The 10000-nt window shown below is 51.1% G+C and overlaps 1 protein-coding gene across 2 annotated transcripts in view; it reads right to left on the bottom strand.

The window, feature by feature from the left end:
• LOC113819229 (Fanconi anemia group J protein homolog) overlaps positions 1 to 10000 on the bottom strand; it is a 705146-nt gene that overhangs the window by 44877 nt on the left and 650269 nt on the right. The gene's annotated exons all lie outside the window — the stretch shown is intronic.

The following is a 10000-nucleotide window of genomic DNA, read 5'->3' as shown; positions in this document are numbered from 1 at the left end:
ACTCATTTCCCTTCTCCATTCCTCTATTCACTGTTTTACCAAAGCCCCCTCTCCCCCTGCCTCCCTTCCCCTGGCTCCTCCTGCTGATGTCTGGCTCCTGCTAGCTTTTCACTGGATGGGCGTGACAGTGTCAGGAGGATGGGTGGGGGAGGGGCAGAGGGAAGGAGGATGGGTGGGGGAGGGGCAGAGGGAGGGAGGATGGGTGGGGGAGGGGCAGAGGGAGGGAGGATGGGGGATGGGAGGAAGAGGAGGAGGAGGAGGCTTAGGACTAGGAGGAGGAGGAAGGGAGGGAGGATGGGGGAGAGGAGGAGGAGGTGGAGGATGATTAGGACTAGGGAGGGAGGAGGAAGGGAGGGAGGAATTAGAGGAGGGAAGGGAGGAGGAAGAGAAGGTGAAAACGGTGGAGGAAGAAGAAGAGGAAGAGGATGAGACAGGGGGTGGGGGAAGGGGATAAGAGGAGAAGGAGGAACATAAGAAAGGAGGAATATATGATAGCACGAAGGAAGGAAGGGAAGGAAGAAGAGAAGGAATCATAAAGAAATACGAAGAGGAAGAAGCGAGGGAATAAGAAACAGGAGAAGCCGGGGAGAGATAAAGGGAGCGATAGGGGAAAAAAGGAGTACATACGGCAGCGTAAAAGACGTGAGACGGAGGACCGGGGAGAGGGGGGGGGGGGGAAAGGGGGATCTTAGGTCTTGTGAAGAATGAAGGATGGAAAGGGTGAAGGAAAGGCAAGAAAATGTGTGAGTATCTGTAGAGTAAAGAACTCGTACGGGATAAGGAACGAGTGACAGATGAATGAGGCGAGAGAGAGAGAGAGAGAGAGAGAGAGAGAGAGAGAGAGAGAGAGAGAGAGAGAGAGAGAGAGAGAGAGAGAGAGAGAGAGAGAGAGAGAGAGAGAGAGAGAGAGAGAGAGAGAGAGAGAGAGGGGGGGGGGAAGAGAGAAAGCGAAAGAGAAAGAGATAGATAGAGAAAGAATTAGATAATTATATAAATAGAGAAAGAATTAGATAATTATATAAATAGAGAAAGAATTAGATAATTATATAAATAGAGAAAGAATTAGATAATTATATAAATAGAGAAAGAATTAGATAATTATATAAATAGAGAAAGAATTAGATAAATAGATAGGCAGATAGATAGATAGATAGACAAAGAGAGACTTGGTATGGGAACCCATAAGGAATACGGACTAAGGAGAGAGGGGGAGAGCCAGAGAGAAGGGGAAGAGTGCGTCAGGAAAAGAAGGGAGAGGGGAGTGTCGTCAGGAAGGGTGTAGGGTAGGGTGGGGGGTGGGGGGAGCTCCAGGAGTGTCAGGGCGGCCGTGAACGACGCGTGATATATTGCAATATTCAAAATGCGGGTGGTGGCGGGCGCACATACAGCATTTCCGAGGTGATGGACGCAAGGAGGTACCTGGGCTGGCACACACGTCACTCACGCGCGTGGCCCTGTCTGTCGACACCCATTACCTGTGCCCTGCCCGTCCACCTGCCTCCCCCCCCCCCCCCCCAACACGCCCACTACACGTGCTCTGTCCGTTTACCTTCCCCCAGCTACCCATTACCTGTGTCCTTGGGGGTATTCCCTACTACCTGTGCCCATAAAAGGAGATTCGCCCATTACCTGTGTTCAGTGGTCATTAGCTTGAGGTATCAGATCATTAACATAAAGGATGTCACAGAGGATATTAATACCTCCATTAGCAAGGCTATTGTCATAAAAAAATAGAAAATGGAATATCTTTTATGTGACCATTTTTTTTAGCGGTGACTAGTAATTAACAAAATGAAATTCGTCACTGCTCAGCACTGCTAATGGAACCAACATGATCAACATTACTTTGATTTTTACACCTGCGCCATGAAACGAAAATAATAGATGCCTATTTTTTTCCTTCTTTTTTCCAATTCCCTCCTTTGTAATTATACTTCCATTAACATCAAACATATTCTCATCATTTTCAAACTGACACGAATATCACACATCAACATATCCACACATGCACACAACCCAAACGTCCACACATCCACGTGTACACGAATACGCACACACGCGCGCGCGAACGTACACACAGACGCACATACGAGAGTGCGGGTCGGGTGGCCATTACTGATAATGAATACATGCATCCCCCTCCCCCTCTCCCCTCTTCTACCACGTCCCTCCTCCTCCTCCTCCTCCTCCTTCCTTCCTCCCTTCCCCCTCCCTCCTCCCTTCCCCTTCCCTCCTCCTCCTCCTCCATTCCCCCTCCCTCCCTCCTCTACTCATCTTCTTTCCCTCACCTACCGCCACCACCACTTCCTCCTCCTCCTTCCCCCTACCCAACCTCTCCTCCTCCTCCTCCTCCTCTCATTACTTCCTCCCTCCTCCTCCTCTCCTCCTCCTCCTCTCTTCCTTCTCCCTCCCTCGCCTCTTCCTCCTCCTCTCCTTCCCTTCCTCCTCTTTCCGTCCTTTCCCCTCCTCCTCCTCTTCCCCTCTACCTTCCCTCCCTCTCCTTCCTCTCCTTCCTTTCCTCCTCCTCCCTCCCCTACTTCCATCCTCATCTCCCCCTCACCTCTCTCTCTCTCTCTCTCCCTCGCCCCCCCACCTCTCTCTCTCTCTCCCTCGCCCCCCACCTCTCTCTCTCTCCCTCGCCCCCCTCCCCCTTCCTTCCCTGACCGGCACCAGGTAACAAGAAACTGCACAGTACCTGCTACCTCATTACCGGCTGAATCCTGGCGCTTTGCAATCTCCCCCAAAGCAATCGCAAGCACCCATAGAAAAGGACATAGACGAGAAAAAATAAATAAAACGTGGCCACATAAGGTCGCATTTGGCCAACGCTCCCCTCTCCTCCTCCTCTAACTGTCTTCCTCCGTCCCTCCTCTCCACCTTTTCCCTCCATCCACCCCCTCTCCCTCTATCTCTCACCCCTCATCCCCCCTCCCTCTTGACTGTTATCAAATTATTATTATTATCTTGTTTATCATTGTCATTTTTTTTCTTTTTTGCAACACTCTTCCTCTAAATCTCGGACTTCTCGCTCATGCCTACTCCTTCCTTTCTCTCCTCTTCTCATCTTCTTCCCCTCTATCCTTCTCCTCTCCTCGCTCTTTACCTCTAATCATCCCCTGTCCATTTCATCTCCTCCTCTCCCTTTACCTTCCCTTCCCCCTTCATCCCTCTCTCCTCTCCCCTTGCTTATACCTCTCCCTCCCTCCCTTCCCCTCCCTCTCATTCTCCCTCTACCCTCCTTCTTCCTCCATCCCTGCTCTCCCCTCTTTCCCCTTCCTCTAACTCTTCCCTCCATTTTTCCTCTTCCTCCCACTCGCCATCCATTTCTCTACTCGCCTTACCTCTCCACCCCTCCCCTCCATCCCTTCTCTCCACCTCACCCCTCTACCTCTCCCCTTTTTCCTCCATCCCTCCCCTCTCCCTTTCCTTCCACCCCCTCCCCCTCACCTCTCACCTCTCCAACTTTCTTCCTCCATCCCTCCTCTCCCTTTTCCCTCCATCAACCCCGTCTCCCTCTATCTCTCACCCCTCACCCCCTTTCCCTCCATCCCTCTACCTCTCCCCCTCCCCCTCTACCTCTCACCCGTCTCCCTTTTCCCTCCACCCCCCTCACCCCCTTTCCCTCCATCCCTCTACCTTTCCCCTCGCCCCCTTTCCCTCTCCTCCTCTCCCCCTCTCCCTCTATCTCTCACCCCTCTCCCTCTATCTCTCACCCCTCACCCCCTTTCCCTCCATCCCTCTACCTCTCCCCCATCTCCCCCCCACTCCCCCCTTCTTCCTATCATCTCCGGCCCCCCCTTTCCCATTTAAAGGTCTCCTATCAATCGAAAGCTCTCCGCGACGATAACACTCGCAAGCACAAATGTTATCGATTCGTACTCCGGAGGTTACGCGCTTTAAGTGTTTGGACGGGGGGGGGGGGGGGGGAATTAAAGAGGGGGAGGGAGTCATGGGGTGGGGGGTGGGGGAGTGTATGGAAGGGAGTGAGACTGCGGAGGGGGAGAGGGAGAGAAGGTGGGAGGGAATTAAAGAGGGGAGGTGGGAGGGAGTCAAGGGGGGAGTGTATGGAAGGGAGTGAGAGCGCGGAGGGGTGGAGGGAGGAGAATGGTGGAGGGGGGGGAGGGGAGAAGGTGGGAGGAATTAAAGATGGGGAGGGTGGAGGGAGTCATGGGGTAGGGGGTGGGGGAGTGTATGGAAGGGAGTGAGAGTGCGGAGGGGGTAGGAGGAGAAGGTGGGAGGGAGTCATGGGAGGGGAAGTGGGGGAGGGGGAGGGAGGAGTGCGGAAGGGGGGAGGGGAGAAGGTGGGAGAGGAATTAAAGAGGGGGAGATGGGAGGGAGTCATGGGGTGGGGGTGGGGGGAGTGTATGGAAGGGTGTGAGAGTGCGGAGGGGGATAGGAATGGGAGAGGTAGTGGGAATGGAGGATTATAGGAATTACAGGAATGGGGGCGGTAGTGGGAATCGGATATATTAGAATGGGGGTGGTAGTCTGTGGAAGAGGGGCGATTTGCCGGATTGAGGGAGAGAAAGGAACGGGGGTGTCAGCCGGATCGAAGGAATCAGTGATGGGGGGAAGATAGTGGGGCTGAGAAGGTCATCAGGAATGGGAATTCGTAGGAATGGGAGAGTTAGTGGGGAATAGGGAGGCATGGAAAACAGTAGGGTCAGTAGGAATGGGGGAAAGGAGTGGGAATGGGGGGATGGAACGGGAATGGGGGACGCAGTGGAAGTGGGGGAAGTAGCAAGGACAGGGGAGCCAACGGACGTAGGGTAGAGGGTGGGGGTAGAGGGTGGGGGTGGGGTAGGGAGGTAGGGTGGTCACGTACCTAAGGTGACGCGTACACAAAGAAGGTTTCAGTTGATGGCACTCTTGGCACTCTTTCCATCATTATTATTACTACCATAATCATTCTAATTACCTTACTTGAGACATACACGAAAAAAAATCTGCTCTTTCTATCTTGAATAAATAAACAACCAATCAACAAAGAAACAAACAAACAAACAAATAAATAGAATATTACAATCCACATCCGATTTCGCTGCTGATCCGCTTGGCATCCGAAGCCCCAGCCTAGTTCACCTAGTGGCACTCGAAGGCACTAACCAGCAAAGGGAATAATGTATTGAAGTTATTTTGCAAACACTCAAAGAAGCCCCGCCCACCCCCCACCCCTCCAAAAAAGGACTTCCCAAATATTGACTGCACGCCAAAAGTTACACCTCTCGTCAGAACTTCCTTCCCATAGCGGTATAAATTATGGAATATCAAAAGGTAAACAAACGCGCATACACATACACATACATCCACGCACACGCACGAGAACGGAGGTCAATAGGCAAGAATGAGCGAGGGAAAGGCAAGATAGGGTAAGGGTAAGGATGGGGAGAGGGAGGGAGGTGGAGGGAGTAAGAGGAGGGGAGGGGAGAGGGGAGTGAAGAGGGAGGGAGGGAGAGGGGATGGGAGGTAGGGGGAGGATGGAGGGGAGTGGGAAAATGAAGGAGGGACAAGAAGGAGGGAGGAAGGAGTGAAGAGGAGGAAGGGAGAGGGAGGGGGAAAAAGGGGAGATGATGAAGGGGAAGGTTAAAGAGGGAGGCAGGGAGGAAGGGAAGTAGGGAGAGAAGAAGGGAGGGGAGGATGAAGAGGAGAGGGGGGGGTAGGGAGAGAGGAGGGGATGATACAGGAAGCGTTAGGCACCAGGCCGCGAATGGGGGGGGGGGTAGGAATAGGGGAAAGTGAGGGGAGAAAGAGGAGAAGGTGCTAAAGAAGAAAAAAAAAAATGAGGAAAAGCGAAAAGGCGATATATAGCAGTGACAGAAAGGGCGAAGAGTAGAGAGAGATTAAAAAAAAAAAGAGGAAGGTGAAGAGAGGGGAGAGGGAAGGTGAGGGGAAAGAGAGGAACGTCGATCATCTATATTTCACGGATACCCTGCATTCGAGTGGAAAGCTAGCCCTGTGTGAGACTTCCACCACCCGGATAAATACTGCTCGAATCCCTTTGAATGTGAGGGGAGAGGTGAGGGCTGAGCAAGGGGAGAGGTGAGAGGAGAGGTGAGGGGAGAGGGGAGAGGAGAGGGAAGGGGAGAGAGGATGGAGGGCTGAGCAAGGGAGAGGTGAGAGGGAGAGGTGAGGGAAGAGGTGAGGGGGGGAGAGGTGAGAGGAGAGGGCAAGGGGAGAGATGAGGGGAGAGGGAAGGGGAGAGGTGAGGCCTGGGCAAGGGGAGGGGTTAGGCAAGGGGAGAGGTGAGAGGGAGAGGAGAGGGAAGGGAGAGGTGAGCGCTAGGGAAGGGGAGAGGGGAGAGGGGAGAGGAGGGGAGAGCTGAGCAAGGGAGAGGTGAGGGGAAAGAGGAGATTATGGCTCGGGGTGGAGCCAACGGGGTCTTGGGAATGCAGAGAGAGGGGAGAGGAGGAAGAGAGGGGAGGTGGAGGAAGAGAGGGGGTTGAGGTAGAAGAGGAAAGGGGGAGGGATAAGGGGGGAAAGGAGAGAGGGAGGGGAATGGAAAAGAGGAGGAAAAAGAGGAAAAGAAGGCGACCGAGGAGGAAAGAAAAGACTAAAATGAAGGTGCAGATAACGAAAAAAATGAAGAAAATTTTTGGGAAAGAAGATGGAAAAGAAAGACGGAGAAGAAGAAGAAAAGGAGGAAGAGAAGACGTAAAAGAGAAGAAGAGGCCGCCAGAAAGACAGACAAAGCCGCTGGGAAGGACTAAGCTCACGTACGGAGGGAAGGAAAGGGAAAGAGAGGAAAAGAAAAAAAGAAGAAGAAGAAGAAGGGGACTTTTGAAGGACTCGCTGAGGGGAAAGGATCTAGCGCCGTCCTCATGAGGGGAAGGATACCCAGGATCATCCGAAGCGAACTGAGGGGAGCCGAGGAAACCAAGGACTATGGAGAAAGGGTTGAGAGGCTTCCCCTTCGCTCGGGGAAGCGAAGAGAGGAGACATTATGGAGGGGAAGGGACCGGGGGATGGAGGAGGAGAAGGAGGAGGAGGAGGGGGGATGGATGGAGGAGGAGGGGGATGGAGGAGGAGGAGGGATGGAGGAGGAGGAGGATGGAGGAGGAGGAGGGATGGGGGAGGAGGAGGGGGGGGGATGGAGGAGGAGGAGGAGGAGACGAAGAGTGAGAAAAAACAAACACATCGCTTCCTGTGACATTAATCTTTCCGTCGAGGATGAATGCTATAACAGGCACACCGGGAAGGAGATAGTAATTTGCATACCTGAACATATCTTGATTAATGATATAGATTTGAACGTATCTATCACATAGTAACATATACTTACAAAAGCTACACACACATACATTTAATACGTAAACATACTGACACATACGCACAAACACACACACACACACACATACACACCACACCACCCACCCTTCAAAATAATAATAATAATAATAATAATAATAATAATAATAATAATAATAATAATAATAATAATAATAATAATAATAATAATAATAATAACAATAATAATAATAATAATCATTATTATTATTATTATAATAACAATAACAATAATAATAGTAATAATAATAATAATAATAATAAATCATATCCTGCAGCCAGTGTGCTTTCCCACACTCCCAGTAGGATGAGTCTAATGAGGGGCGGCTCTGTGGATCCTGCAGATGATGCTGCATCCTCGCTTTTCTGCTGACCAATCACGACGGCTCTGGGGAGAGGGGAGAGGGGAGACGGGAGAAGGGAGAGGGGGGAAATGGGAAGGGGAAAAAGGTGGGAAATAGGAAAGGAGGAGGAGGAGGAGGAGGAGGAAGGTGGGAAATGGATATGGAGAAAGGGAGAAGAGATACAAAGGGAACAAACAGACGGTAAAACAGCTGAAGGAAAAGGGATCGAAGGAGGGAATCAAACAGAACGAAGGGATAAAAAAAAGGAAAAGAGAAGAAGAACGAGAGGAGGGAAGAAGGAAGAAGGAAGAAGGAGGGAAAGGGGGCAGGATACGGAGCGAGGGGAGCTGGGTGGGACCAACACGGAGGAATAATTTGGGACTTTATGAGTTGGCGATTTTTTTTTTTTTCTTTCAGTTCCCTCGAGAGATACATCGTCCGGGGAAAAGGTGGAGGGGGGCGGGGGAGAAAAGGGGGTGAAGGGAAGAGGGAAGTAAAAGAACGGGGGAGAGGAGAGGAGGTGGAGAAAGAGGTGAAGAGAAGAGTTAGGTGATGAGGGCAATGGGGGAAGAGGGAGAACAAGGAGAGAGGAAAATGGGAAGTGGGAAGTGGAAGAAGAGGGAAGGAGAGAGAGGAAGAGTTGTGAAAAGGGGAAGGGATATGGGAGAATGAAGGAGAGGAAGAGAAGAAGAGAGAGATAAGTGAAAAGAGGAACCGGGAAAAAAAGGAAAATGGAGGAAATGAAGAGCTAAGATATAGGAAGAGGAGAACACCCAGACAGGGAAAGAATGGAAGAGAGGAGAAAGGGGAAGAAGGAGCACGCGAGAAGGACAGAGGAGGAGCAGGAGGAGGCGGAGGACGCCGCCGAAGCCTCCGAGGGGAACAGGGGCCCTCATTAGCCCCGCCGAGAACCGCGTCCCTCTTCCGTCTCGCGCGCAGCATCTTGCCCCAGACATTACCCCGCGCCCGGAGCATCCCTGGGAGACGAAGGGCCCGAACTGCACGCGGCCCTTCCCCTCCGCCGCCCGCTAATGAGCCCGCGATGAAAGCCCCCGGACAGCGCGTCGCCCCAAATCACGGGAACTGTGAACAAGTCAGTGCTGGCGGCCGCCGATCGCCTTTGTGGCCGACACAAATCGCCTTCCCTACCGGCGCCAGGATTGTTCCCTGGCCAAATCACGAGGTAAAAAAAAGTATATATATATGTACATTCCCTAACGATGTCGTTTTTGGATAATGAGATCTGGCTGATGTGTAAAATCTATTTTTTCGAACACTAATGATCACGGACGCATGATACGCGTAGGTTTGCAGTGCAATAGGAGTTGCTGCGACTAGCTCGCGTTGCTATTAAATGCACGGGTGGCGGAGATGTGATAATAGCAACAGTAACAAGAGCAACAACAACAATAATGTAATTTCTGCTTGATCATTCTAAGAAAAGATACTCAAACATTCGTAAGAGAGATTCCCACACTGTTCATAACGCGAATTCCAACTCTATTACTATCAATTTACTTTGTCTACGTCATCGATAAAGATTATCGGTTCGCTAAATCAACGCAAAATGAAGATTGAAAAAAAATCTCTTTGACCTTTCGGAGCTTAAATGCCCTCGGTGGTGTGACCTCCGTGCCTTCTTGACCTGGTTTGACCCCTTCCTCTCTCATCGCCTCCAAACTTGCTTCTCCTTCTCTTTCCTTTTATTTATTTTTCTTTTGTTCTTTTTCTCCTCATCCTTCTCTTTCTTTTCTTCTTCTTCTTCCCCTTCTCTTCTCTCTCAAGGTCTATAATCATCCACTCTCTAGTTTTTTTCCTTTATTCAGTCTCCCATAGTTATCCTCTTTCTATTTCTCCTTCTCCCTATCTTTCGTTGTTATCTCCCTCCTTTCTCCTCGTCTTACCTATTCTTTCCTCCTTCCTTCCCTCTCTCCTCTATTCACCGCCCATCCTCCTCTTCCTCTTCCTCTTTCCGCCTTCTTGATTATGTCTCACCTTCTCCTTCTCTTCCCCTTTCTCCCCATCTCCTTCTGTTCCATCCTTTTAGCTCTCCTTATTCATTTTCTTCAATTCCTTCTTTCTCACATTTTCTTTTAACTACTCATTCTTCTCTCTCTCTCTCTCTCTTTCATCTCCCCAAACTTCTATCTATCTCTCCTTCATAATTTCGATCCTTCCTCTCTCCCATCCCACTTCCCTCCTTCCTCGTTCCTCCCACCCATCCCTCATCCCTCCTTCCTCCTTCCTCCTCCCATCCCTCCTCCCTCCTTCCATCCCTCCTCCCTCCCTACCCTTCCATCTCCCACCCATCCCTCCTCCCTCCTTCCTCCCTCCACATCCCTCCTTCCTCCCACCCTTCCCTCCTTCCATCA

Source organism: Penaeus vannamei, chromosome 16 (assembly GCF_042767895.1).
Source record: "Penaeus vannamei isolate JL-2024 chromosome 16, ASM4276789v1, whole genome shotgun sequence".
NCBI lineage: Eukaryota > Metazoa > Arthropoda > Malacostraca > Decapoda > Penaeidae > Penaeus > Penaeus vannamei.
This window is presented reverse-complemented; position numbering and strand designations above follow the sequence as displayed.